The sequence below is a fragment of the Serinus canaria genome, chromosome 6 (genome assembly GCF_022539315.1).
Source record: "Serinus canaria isolate serCan28SL12 chromosome 6, serCan2020, whole genome shotgun sequence".
Lineage (NCBI taxonomy): Eukaryota > Metazoa > Chordata > Aves > Passeriformes > Fringillidae > Serinus > Serinus canaria.
The window spans coordinates 7,368,443-7,382,523 of NC_066320.1; positions in this window are offsets into that span (position 1 = coordinate 7,368,443).

Consider the following 14,081-nt stretch of genomic DNA (forward strand, 5'->3'; position numbering starts at 1 on the left):
AATGGGAAACATCCATTGCCTGGTGTGGTGGATACAGTATGACTGCATAGACAATTACAGGTAAGGAACAGGAGCTGGAAATGTGCTGGAATGCTTTGCCTCAATCCTCAATTTGACTTGTTTGAATAAATGGGGTTTATTTTTTCCAGAGGAAAAATAATGAAAATCTTTCTTAATGGGTGTTTTGCAAATATTAATAGCATCACAGAGTCAAGAAAGCTAATATGATTTTTAGATAAACTCGGCTAATCCTACAGACTTTTTCTCCTCCCTTTTTTTTTAATTTGGTGTAAAGAAGAAATCCTTACCTCAACTGAAGCAGCTAATTTTTTTTTTTTTTTTTTTTAACTCCAGGAAGGGAAAACTTTCTCTTATGCTTCATTTTGAAAGTATGAAAAGAAGTTGATAAATTCAATGCCAGTAATTTGCTTTCTTGGAAATGTCACACAGACTTGCTATAAAATCTCGAGTTGAAAGACTTATAGAAAGGAGTCTTTATGGATGTTTTTATCATTATTATACATGGTTTCTTCAAAAAATGTAGAAATAACATGTTGGAAAAAGAAAGGTCAAGCAAAAGCGTTTCCATGTAATTTTCCTCTTGGAAAGCACAAAGCATAACTGGAATTTTTAGCACTTCTCTGGAGGTGGGTCCAGTTATCTAGGGGTCTAAAGGGTGGAAGAGATGGGATGTGTGATGACAAGCCTACTTTCTGGGAGAAAATGGATTAACCTTGCACTATGATTTCTGAGAAGTGGATTCACTTTATAATTTCTGTTCTTATCTGACTTTTTATTCTGAAAGATTTCAGGAACTCCTGAAATTTTCTGCTGAAAAGCTCTTGCATGTGGGAGAACCACACAAACATCATGTTTGGTTTTCAAAGGGCAAGCAATGTGGTCATTGGTGCTGCCAATGATGAAGTGCAGGTTTGTTGGCTGAGGTGGTGCAAATTCTGCCTTTATCTAGGAACAAAGCAGTTCCAGATCTCCTGAAGTAGCTCTTGTGCTTGTAGGCTGGCCTTGGTGTTGCTCTGATCTCAGCAGCTCCTTAGGTGAGCTTGCTTTGTCTTGGATGGCAGCCCTGCAGTTCTGCTGGGCCAGTCCTGGTTCCTGTTCCAGTGCCCACCCCCAGGAATGTGCCCAGGAGTGCCCTGGGCTCCGGGGGTTTTAATTTGTCAGGGGCAAGCTGAGATTCCCCTCCCAGGAAGGAAAAGCTTCAGAGCAGAGAGAGGGGCTTGGAAGGAAGGCTGCTGAGGCAGGGAATAGCCAGGAGAAGCTGGCAGGAACAGGAGGTGATTTGTTGGGGGAAAGATGAGGCAAGGAGAGGTTTTCAAAGGGCAAGTACTTACAAAGATTAAATGTTACAGAGCTTGATCTGCAACTGGTAAACAGGAAAATGCCAGGGTGATATTTCTGATGTGAATGTCTCTGCAGATTAACAGTAATTAAAGCTGGTTTTAGTCTGCTTGGGGCTTTCTTTTCCCTCAGTGTCCACATGCTTAGCCATTAATGCTAAGAATCAAGTCTATTAATACCACTTTAAAATGTCTATATATTTTTCTTCCCATATGAAAACTCTAGTAAATGATGGATCAAGTCTGTACTGTGTAAACCTAACTGCTCCACTGACACTTCGTCTGTATTCATATCTCTTTTTAACTGCATCTCTCATTTATAATTCCATATATTTAAGACATATTATGCCTAAAGTTACAAACCATTCAGAAATCGATAATATTAGCTAGACTGGTAACACAGTTACCAGTTGCAGATAACTGGTGTCTTGACCAAATTCTCCTTTGCTGTTAACATGCTTAGGAACAGATTTTTTTTTTTTTTTTTGGTTGGTTGCCTTTTTTTCCTCCTTTTCCCTTCTTTTGCCTCTTTTTTTTTTTTCCTTTTTCCATTAATATTTTCATTGAGAAAGAACACAGTGTTCTCTGGAAGATCCTCTTTTACTGCAGGATACCTTGTTTTTAGGAATATGGAATCTATAGAGCTGCATGTTTGTTAGATGTGTGCAGAATTGTGCCCTTTCTCACTGAGCAGTGTGGGGATCAATCTCCTTGACCTGGGCTCTGATGTGAGTCCAGCTGAGTGTTTCTCTATGTTCACTTCCTGCAAAACATGAGAAAACAAGATTCTGCCACCCTGGGCACAGCTCTCTGTTCTTATACAACAAGCAGTCCCAAGGTTTTGCATCAAAGGCTGATTCCAGGGGCCAGGATTGCAGTTTAAACCCCAGTATTAGCATAATACTGCATATGGATATATTCTAGCACCATCTAGCAGTTTTCCGAGGTAATGTCTGAAATAATAAAACATAAAATAATAAAACAGTGCTTAATCAAAGTTCATATGTAGTCTGGAAAGAAAACCCCACTGAGTTATCTTTCCTGCTCAAGCTTATGTACAGATGTAATCTTAGTGCTAGGCTGGGACTGTTGGATCCCATTTGTTTCCCCTTCAGGTGGCATTTGGAATCAAGCAGGCACAATCTGCCTAAGCAGTTCTGCTGATAAGCAAGGTCAAACCACCACAGAATTTGTACTTCTCAGAGTATCTGACTGGTCACTTTGCTGTCTTCCACCTGAGGGCTGTGAGCACATCAAATGCAAGATAAAGGTCTGTTGTGATCCACAGCAGGGGGAAGCTGGAGTTCCAGTGACTGAGTCCTTCCAGGAGGTGCAGTGGAGCATTCCTGAAGCCCGGTGTCTCTAATAAAGCTGTTGTGAGAGCTGCAGATTGATGACACTTGGTCTGATGCACAGCTTTTCCCCCTTTCCCTCAGGTGGTAATCCTGTCCTACATGTGCAGTGGGGCTCACTTCCAAGAGCTGAACTGGCAGGATTTAACCTCATATAAAGAGTTTTAGCCTGTGAAGAATGTCAGTGTGCTCAGCAGCCACGCTCTGTGGATCAGAACCATTAGACCATAATTACCTGGTGGTGGGTAATGGGTGGGTGGGGAACAAAGGCAGTGGATTATTTACTTAAGGCAGTTTTGAATCAAAAAATAAGAAATGCACAAATGATTGCATGTGATGTGAAACTGAGATCCACGGCAGATTAAAACCTGTGATTTTTATGGTTTTTTACTGAGCATATAATACCTCTGGGATCCCCCCTGTTCTCACTGTGTGCAATAAAGTCAAGTAAAGGGCAGAGAGATAACTCAACAGTTGCTGGTATAAAAGGTTAGGATGTAAATGCTATAAATACTAGGTTGCAAAGTAAGGCTGTGTAAAGCATAAAGTATGGCTGGCTTTTTTTTCTTTTTTTTTTGGAGGCAAGATAAACCCAATCAAAGAAACAGGAAAAAAAACCATGGCTACAACTATCAGATTTTTTAAAAAAAGCTCAAAACATATTTTAAAATAACTAATGAAATTAAATTCCCACTGTCTTGAAACAAACAACCCATAACCAAACAAACAGAGCAAATCACCAAAACAATAAAACAAAGCCCATCCGGGTGAGTTTTGGGATATTTGTAAATCACAGCTTCTTCCAGTTATTTCTAACAGGTAATTCAAAACCTCAGTAGCTGTCCTTCTGATGAGCCTTAAATCACTAAGCCCTTATCAGTGCAGAGTAGAATAACTTTTCCTCCACCAGGTTTTTCCTGCCATTTCATTTGGATGCAGCAAGGCCCAGCACAGTGTCACTCCCCTGAGTCAGTGTAGCTGTTTTACATTTGTGTCTCTGTGGGGTGGGGCAGGCTTTACTCTGCTCCTCATGGTCTTGTCTGCAGTGTTGCCCTCATCCTTCTGGGTTTATCCAAGGAGGAAAGCCCATTACAGGTGCTGTGCTCTGATCTGGGCTGTCTGTTGGCCGTTGTGGTTTATGCTAACAGGATTTTTTGTTTTGAAGGAAGCTCTTTGGGTGTTTTCCTGCATTCCCCCAGTCAGTGTCTTGGGTGAGGGTGCAAGCTCAGATAAAATATGGCAATGTGTGTTTTGACAAAGGGTGGGAGTTATGTAGAGAGCATGAAGTTTTACTTAGCTCGAAGTGGGAGCAGCAGACAGAGGAACTTTGTTCAGCTTTGTCCTTTGGGCCAGGGTAGAAGCATCTGAGTGACGTCTCTGAACTTTTTCTCAGGCTGAATTGTGGTTATGTGTTGAGGTATGGACCTTAGGGATTTAGAACCTTGAGCCTATCCCAAAATATGGGTTGTGATCTCATTCATCACTCCAGAAGGGAGAAAACTTCTCACGCTTGACCTTGTTATGCTGCTCTGTGTCCCTGTATTCCCAACAGGTATCCAAGAGCTCACTTTCCTAATGCATTGTCTCTCCTAAAGCAGTATCTTCTCAGCAGTGGGAAGTGAGAGTCAAAACCTTCTGCTTCAAAGACATGGTCTTTGTTGTGCTTCCAAAAATCTTCCTTACCTCTAACTGCATCTTCTAAAATTGCTCAAACCCACTAGATTTTATCTTGCTGTTTCTTCTCTCAATGCAAATGAAAATGTGGCAGGCTTCCAAATCCTAAATTCAAACAGTGTGGGAGACAGATGTCTTTTTTTTTCCTGTGGCATCTTACATAGGAAAATAAAAAGAGTGTGTGTTAAATCTGAACAGAACTGGAAACAGATTGTCACCTAAAGGTGCTCTGCCTTCGAGACCAGCTGTTTTTGTTACACCTGTGGTTAAATACTGACATCAGGTTTCCTTAGTTGTTGGGAATTAACAGGATTTCAAGAGGAGAAAAATCTATTTCTTTCCCTGAACAATGAAATGACTTAAAGAAGCTTTTCTAGATATTCTTCACTGGAAAGGGAATAGGTTTAAGGATCTTCTGGTAACCAGGAGAGCCTGGTGATGGCCAATAAAGCTGCACACAGCTATCAGTTTTACCTGGGGTCTACAAACAGCTCTGAGTATTTCTCTTCTGTCTTAGTCTGAGGAAAAGAAATGAAACTTCTCTGACACATTGTGTGCACACACTTGTTACTCTGCTCTATTTTACCTCCTGTCCTCATGAGCTTTTGTGTTGAGGAGAGTCCTTTATGTGTCTTCTGTACAAGTTAAGGAATTGCTCAATTGTTTTGTCAGAAGGCTTTGGGCTTCATCTACAGAGGGAATTCCTTGGAATCCTTTGAAAGAAAGTCTCCTGAGGCTCCCTGTGCTCAGTCTGACCCTTACCTCACCTGCCTTTCAGGCTGAGCACGGGCCTATGGTTGCTCCTCTCTGCCCTGAAAATGACTTCTGTTGTTGGAGCTGTCACAGTGGCTGTTCCTGAGTGCCACGAGCTGTTGGTGAACACCAAGTAAATGAGCTAAATGCTTCCTGGAGGTTTTTCACATGCCACTGAGCTCCACAAACTTGCTGTTCCTCATACTCCTCTAGCCCAGTTTCCTTCATTTTACTGCCAGCTCCTCTGAACCATTCCTCTACTGCCTTCCTAGACAAAGAAGAAAGTCTGAAACTAGATACAACATTTTGCTGTTGCTTCAACTGCAGATTTCAAGTGTTCAGGTAGATAACCTGTTTATATCTAGTAGCACAGACAATGTATTACTTTCTCACCTTCTACTCTGCAATTAACAGGAAAACCATTGAGGCAGAGCAAACTGAGGTTTTGAGTAGGAGCAGTGAGTAGAGTCAACACGAAGGAATGAGATTTTTCATGACACAGAGTCTCTTTGCGTAACCAGTCACCTCTTTGTGTTGATGTAAAATCACTTTGTCAGCCTTCCCAGCTGTTTCTGCTCTCTGTAGGTCCTGTTTTGGGTGCTGCATGGTTTGCTCTCCTCCAGCTTGACAGGGTGAGTTTCTAAGAAATGGCTCAGTGGAGAGGAGGTGAGTCACTGACCCATGTCAGTGAGGTAATTTTGAAAGGATGGCAATTGGCATTATTACACTTGCATTAACCACTTAGACACACAATTACATGCAATAGGAAGCTAAGTGTGCAAATGAGAATAAAATCGTTTGGGCAATATCAGGAGAGATGCCTGTTAGTGAAGCAGTGACTTCCTCTGAGAGCTTTCTGCTTTGGATTGCATGTTAAAGTCAGCTTTGGAAGCTTGGAGGGACAGAGAGAAAGTGGGAAGAGAGGGTGGCATGGATCTGTACAGGCCTTTTCCAATGAGGACAGAAAATTTACTCTTAAAATGGGAAAAAGAGATTTTTTTTCAAGATTTATGAATGACCTTGTGGTAGCTTAGTGTTGAGAAGTGACTGGAAGGAGCCACAGAGGAAATCCTGTGGCAGATGAGTGAGCTGATCCATTGCAAATAGCAGCGTTTATTAATTTTCATTCTAAAATGAAAACAAAACAGAAGTAATGCATTTACTGTCCAGTACACCTGGGCCACAGCTTGGGGTAAAATGCTCTCTTATCACCTCCTGAGCAGAAGTGAAAAGGCTCATCAGTGCTGCATTCTGAAGACATTTAGATGAACAGTTGCTGCGAGACTGCACAGATGGCTGCGCAGTATCCGAGTGTTACAGCTGCACTCCAGCCACCTGGGCTCCAGGGGAACCAGAGCCTGCCAGTGTAGGACAGGCACCAGCCTGGCCAGAGAGGAGGGATGGATAAAAGTTCCTAAACTTTTTATTCAGGCTGGTTGGACACACGGGCACCAGAAGGTCCATTAGTGTTCTACCACGTGCCACAGGACTGTGACTTCTGGTAGGGTTGAGACAGATTGATTTCTCTTCCATTAAAAAATTGATCTTAGCATTTAGAAGTTTTTTTTTCCCCTGGGTTCATGCTCCTCACAGGGTAAATACATTTTAAAGATATAGATATTTTACACACTTTTCTCTCAAGGTCTGTAAAAGCAAAAGGAGTTGATGTTTTGCAACTTTTAATTTAATCTTGCACAAGACACAGATTTCTTCCTTTTGTTTCTAACAGATTTTATTAATGGAAGAATTTAAAGGAAGGCTTTATTCTTACTCTAGTACAGCAGCTGCCATAAGTTTGGCTGGTTATTGAAACTTGTGATTAAAACAATAACTGTTTTCCAGTGATTTCCTGGAGGTGTGAGGCTGGAAAGAAAGGCTGCAAGGGTGTGATCAGACCTGCCTCACAGCATGGACCAAAGGCTATCTCCCAATAATCTCTGCAGGAAACCAAAATTCCTCTTTTGACTATGGCATTTCTCTTAAAAAAACCAGACTTTGGAGTGTGCTGGTAATAATACAAGATAGGAATTGTGTTCCCTAGAGTGGAACACTCAAATAGGGAGCTCTGGTTCCTCTGAATACTAATGCAGAAGTTCTTGTGCAATGGGGCAGAGAAAAGTATGCAAAATAAGCATAAGGCCTAATTTAGTTCAGTTAGAGGTGAACACCTCTAAGCACATAGGTGGGCTTGTTGGAATGGATGGAAATATTGAGTTTCTAAATCATATATTTTTCCAGATTTAGTGAGTGGGGTTTGGGTGGTTGATAACTTCTTCATGTGGGGAGGACATGAGTAAAAGGGGATAATCTGAATTGTGTTTTGGAGAGGAATAGTTACTTCACACTAATCCTTCTGCTGATGCTCTCAAACTTAATTAACTGGAATTTAATTTGGTTGGTGTCGATTCACTCCCAAAGCCAGCTAGACTAAGCTGGAGACACACTTTCACTAATGGCTGTAGCTCAGACAAGTTTGTTTAGCAATGTGTTGTTGCCAAAGGCATTCCTGTCCAGCACAAAGACAAGTGCAGCTCTGTCAGTCCAGCAGCTCAAAGATGGGGTGATCACTGGATGGGGTGATTTGCCCAGCCTGATAAGATCTGCTGAAAGCTCAGCCTCAACTGAAAGCCATCAAGATAAGACCACTGTCCGTGGTGGTATTAAAATGATGACTCATTTATTTTAAACATTGCATTCAGAATTGGAAATAAAAGGGAGATTTCAGATGTTCTCTCTTATATTTTGGGAAAAGAACAATAATCAATTTTTCAAAGCTTTCCTTCTCTGACTGCTACTGCACCCCAGAAAAACCAAACTACATATCCTTGTCTGGGACTCTCTAATTCTCTGAATTTTGATATGCTGACATGAATATTCTGAGTTAGATATATCTTTTGAAATCTTACCAATAATTAAATGGGGACACAGACAATCTGTTCTCTGCTTTTGCTGTTGCAACCTGAAGTGAATACTTCTAATTTTATTTCATCTTTGGAGTTGTACTGCTTGGGAGAGGTAATGTGAGTAGTTTTTAAACTAATGGCAGAATAAATAAAATTAACTAATTACACAATTCCAGTTCCATTCTACTACAGTAGTTAGGAGAAAAATAGCATATTTCAGCATTGTTTAAAAGGTTTTTCCTCAAAGACTGATGAGCAAGTACTAGCAAACTGAGGCTGCTTAATCACATCATAAAAATACAGAGATAGTTTCTAGATGTGAACAATAAGCATACATTTCCAGATGAATCCATAATTTAAAGTACCAATCTAGAAGGAATAAATTTCTTCAATCTCTTGTTCCTGTGAAATGTTCCAGAATGATCTTCATTGTCAGATATTTTGCAAATAGAGCCCACAGTGTATTTAAGTGTGATACTTCTTGCAAGTACTATGGTTGTTGTCTCAGTTTCTGTGGAAACAGAGGGGCAAATGTCATCACCATTGCTACAGGGAAGGCAACTGGATTCTTTAAAATTCTGCTGTTCTGCATTGGTCTATTACTAAGGATCAAAAATTTGTCATGGTTAATGAATGTCTAGTACATGAAACTGGAGCTGGGTAAAAGCTATAGAGTAAAAGAAAACATTAATGATTTGCTTTTTTTATTCCTGGTATGGTGTATGGAATACTCTGTAATTCCTGTTTGGTTTTTTCCCTTTAAGTGCTTGCAGTGTTTTCTGTTTCCTGGTTTTGTGGCTCTTTAGCTGGGGTTTCAGGTGCAAACTGAACCTCATCAGAGCACATGCACCATTGACCCTGTGACCACAACCACTGACAAGGCTCTAAAGGAGATCACAGTGCAGAAATGGGCTCAATATGAGGCAGAAATAGCATTTTTTTCTGATAAGGATAAGCCTCACAGATTTGTCAATTGTAGTTTTTTTTAAGCCTCACAGATTTTCCAATTTTAATTTTTTTAGTAGCTGGAAAAGAAATGGATAAGGGCATTCCCAATAATGCAGGTTACATTAATATCGAAGATTTATCTTCACTAAGCAGCTTCAAGAATGAAGATGCCCACTGATTTTCCATAGGTTGCATGTCCTTGCCATTGCATGGATAAAAAATTGGGAAGAACATAGGAATGGATGATCAGTTTTCAAGTGGAGATTGTTGTTACTAGAGAGAAGCTTGTATTTGAGTCAGTGCTGATTAACACATGATCTTTAAGATAATCATGGTCAAAATAATTCTGAAAGTGGATTGAATAGACAGGAGATGGTTTGTTGACAGTCCTAAGAATGTCAGTACATTAATGACCAAGGGCTACCTGAAATAAATAGAGAAATTATTGGAGCTGTAGTCATTGAGTGAAAGAAATGGCAGTTGTAACTTTGTGTAGATAAATGCAAAGTGATGAACATAAGAGAAAAATAATCCCATCTGTATATATTAAAGCAACTCAGAATCTTTTTTTTAAGTTAGGAATCAGATTTTAGCACCCTGATGGATGTTCTGGCAAAAATATTAGCTCAATTCTCATTGCTCTCCTTAAATTTATATAATGTATTAGATATATTTTGGAAAGACTAGAACAACTCAAACCCATCCAGAATCCTTTGCATACTCTTGGGTATAGATGGAAAAGTTACTTAGGAAGGGGTAAAGGAGCTCCTGAAAGCTCAGCACAATCGTTGATACAGAGGAAGAGCCTTTAGGGTAGAAAAGAGGTTGCAGAGAGGGAATAAAACAGAGAGGCAGAAAGAGGGAAGAGTTTGTTCTTTTTTTATTCTCTTCTCCGATAGAAAAATTAAGGGACAGCAAATGAAACCAGCAGGTGGTCAGTTTAGCACTGTTAAAAAGCAAGAGTTGATTACAGAGCTTGCAAAATGCTCCCCATGCTAAAAGTTGACATGAGTTCAGAAAAGCAGTGGGGCAATTCCTCTGAAGACTTGGAAATATCAAGGCATTGTTTCTGGCTCCAGAACTCTCCTAAATGCAGTTTTCTGGAGATTAAAGGGATGCTTGGGTGAAATAACACAACATCTGTCCTGAACATGTAGTGTGCCACATCCCACTGTCAGACAGGTTGGGCTGGCTGCTGGACATGAGGGCTGTTTGATCTGTTCTGTGGTTATATCTGGATGTATATGAAAAAGGGAAAGAAACAAAAGATCCCTGTCTTCTGCTTTGTCCCTTCCCTTTGCAAAACGTCCCTATATATCAAAGATGAAGGAAAAAAAGCAAAATCTTTGGCTTGTTTAAGGAGAACAGATTGTACAGCTTCTTATGCCAATTCCTTTTTGAAGTGTTGCCAAACAGAGAGCTGTGAGAACAATGGAAAAGCCTGAGTCCAATGCTTTTTCTCCTTTAAAATATACACTTCTGAAAGCTTGTAAGCATTCCTGCTTTGCTGGCTACACTGGCAAATGCTATCTTCAATGGATCGTGGATTAGTGTTTCATAAATTTAAGCTTAAAATTAAAACCTGAAAAGGTAATTTCTCCTATCTAACCCACAAGGGAATGGTGTTTTGTTCAGCCTGCTGGAGCAGTCTTTTTGTGAAAGCATAGCTAATCTGAAATACAATAAACTGTATTATTTCCCATTCCCTCTGCTAACCATTTTGTTAGGCTGTCCATCCTTTCACATTTCTTAGCAGGCGAAGAAAAAAGAGTTTAATTGAACAAAGGAGATCATTTGCACACAATTGCTTCTCTCAAGAAAATAAATTATTGCTAGTCTTCCTAATCATTTCTTCAAGCCTTTGTCCTCTGTGCCTCAAGCCTTCTGCACACATTGGATTTGAGCTCCAGAGGTACCAGCCCTCTTGGCCAGTGACCTTGGGTATGAGTAGGGTGTGTTTGTCCTTGCTGCCACCTGATCCTCTGGGGAGCAAGCAGCAATTTCTTGTGGTGTGTCAGCATTAAGCAAAGAGTTTTTGCCCTTGTAGCAGGGTGGTTCCTCTCCATCCTCAGCCAAGAAGGTATTCTGGGTCAGCTGGGGAAAATTCTCTTCAGAGAGAGGTGCTGCCTGAACAGAAGTCTGCAGTGGCAGGAGAAGCCTGGTTTTCCATTGGATTTCAGCAGTACTTCCCTAATTCCCTCTGCTTGTTGGCATTTCTCTGAGACAGCTGTTCTCTAGCTCTCAGTTTATATTTTGTGATTTGGCTGGGGGAATCACTGCAAATGAAATAATGAAGAGCTAAACATTTGCCTTTGGTATTTAAGTTTGCAGAGCAAAGGAATGAGCTCAAGAAAGGCTGGGAATGGCTATAATTTATTGCTATTGTTATTATCTTTGCTTTCCAGACTCTGCAAACGTTTGTCCTACTACAGGGACAGCCTCTCCCTGCCTTCTCCAAGTTGCTCCGTGGGATTTATGAATTTCATTAGAATTGATTTCACTTTCAAGGGGATTTCTTGTTTCTGTGACAAGCAGGAATGCTTTCCAAGCTACCCAACAACCAAGAGTTTATGTGTGAAGGGGCTTTTTCTGAAGCTCCTTCACACATATACCCTTTCAGGTTTCCTCCATTTGCTCAATTTTTCTAGCTTCCTTCTGTGTTTTCCTTTACCTGTCTCTGATTCCCAGAGCACACAAGAGAGGCAGCTTTTAAAATACCTCTACTTAAAGGGCCTTAATTTTATACAGAATTTTTAGCTGTATTTCAGCAATGAGTTAATAGAATGAAAAAAAGGAGTGAGAGAAAAGGTTGTCAAGTCTTGTTGCTGAAGCTGATTATACCTTAAGTTTGGGTAATTTGTTGCAGTCTAAGAAGGCTGGAATGGACACTTTTTTCCCTAGTGTTTGGTTTTTGCCTTTTTTTTTTTTTTATCATGTGCACATAGTTGATTTCAATGACTGCAAGGGTAATTATTTCTTTGTTTGCCAGGAACATTCAAATTGCCATGGTTTCCACAGAAAATGTGCTCAGACTCCCTGAAAGTAAGTACACAATAGGCTGTTACAGCTGCCTTTTCTACTGGAATTATTTTAAGCAAGAGTGCTGCACAGCAATTAACCCTTTGTGCTTGATGCACATCATAGCCTCAATCAATGGGCACTTAACATAATAAAAGGACAGGATGAGAAATTTCAAGATTCACTTCTGAAAAGTGTCTAGTTGAACTTCTGGCAACTTCAATAATAGTAATGTTTCAATAGCATATTGGATTTCTCAGAGGGTTATCTCATGCATTACATCAATAAAGATACTTTATTTTAAGCCCACTTTGAAAAATGTGGAGGTCAAGTTCTAACTTGGAAGATTGAGGTGCCACATGTGTTGCTGGAGAAAATTCTCTCGTACATGTAGACTTTGCTGTCTTGCCTGAAACCTGGCCAAGTCACAGGCCTCCACCTAACTCTGCTAGAATCAATTCACCCTCTTCATTTGCCACACAGATAATTTCTGCTCCCTGGGAAAAGGACTTGAACTCCCACTTGAACAAATACCTTTCAATTGTTGTTTTTCACTTGGGAACAAAAAAAAAAAACCTGATATGTTTCAATCCAAAGCTGAAAATAGTTTTGAAAATTTCCAAGTGAGTGTATTAGTGAGCAGTCCTGAATGGGAGAGCATGAAAAACAGATGCTGAAATGCTGCTCCTCTTCAGGGTTTTGAGGCAGGCAGAGAATCCTGTGCTCTGTACAGAATTACATCTGACATTGGTTAAATTTTAAGCCCAGGTTAACTTGGGGTAATGGAGAGATTTCCATGATTGGGTTCATGGGGATGGAAGCAGGATTTCAGGTACTGGTAAATAAGCAAGTATCTGAAAGGCAGCAGAGCTCCCTGGAAAATCCATTTATCTTCAGTGCAGAAGTACCTGATTTAAAGGATCCTAATTGAAAAATAATAAAGCATTTTAAAAAGATGGTTTCCATTAAATTTTAATCAAACTCCTAAATCTGCAAAATTTTCTGGTTGGTTTTTTTTTTTAACCATTTTATGATGCAAGCATCTGTAAAGAAACCTCCCTGCTCTCTTAGGGTCACAACAGATTTCTTCTTATTTGGTTGATTTGCTGAATGCAAAGAGAGGATGTCTCATTTTTCCTATTTATTGGAACTCACTCAGGGTGTTGGTAGTTCACACTCCTATTTACACTTCAGTTTTCTAGAGCACATTTTTTACAGAGAAAGACTGAGTAAAAAACACAAAGCCTGATGCTGGGCTGGAGTTTCTGCATTGCGTACACATGTTTCATATATTGGCATTTTCACATCCGGTAACTGTAGACTTTAGGACTATGTTTGCTGTGACAGAATTTCTATTTTGATAAAAGAAGAGCAGTAAGTTTAATGAATAGGGGAGGAAACAATGGGCAGGAAATTCAGTTGCTTTTGACAGGCATTTATCTTTTTAAGCTGAGCACATTTTCCTCTGTGCATCTCAGTGCCTCAGAAAGCTCTGCAGTGAAATTTGGGGCTGCTTTGACTGGTGAGGGAGAGAATGGGAGCTATACATTCATGGGCCCTGTCAAAATTAAACTATTACATGACTTGATTGAATGTAGTGCAATGAAAAAAATCTTTGAAAACTCTCTGTGCTATTAAAGGACAGGAAAATAGTGTTCTCTGCATTCAGTATTCCTGCCACTTCAAATTTAACTAATTGTTGGCAAAATGTTTACTTGATATCTAAGATTGTTCTGTGTTGAGATTTAAATTGTGAGGCTGCTCCTGCTGCTGCAGTTTTCCTAAAAAACCTGAAATTCTGCTTGATGAACAAATCCCTTTTACAGATCAGATGCCTCTTGCACTTGACTGCATCAGTGATTCAGATAATGACTTAGATAGGGGATTTATTGTGTTTTAATGTAACTTACAGCTGGGGATTCTTTTCCCTTCACCAGGTAACTCATGCAGTGTAGTTATGGTAACTGATGTTGATCAGCTGTCAGACAGGATCTTTGGTGATGCTGGTGAGAGCTTCTGAAAGACTGTCTTGGGCTTCATGCTCCTTTGAGAGGGTTTGTGGTGTTTGGTTCAGT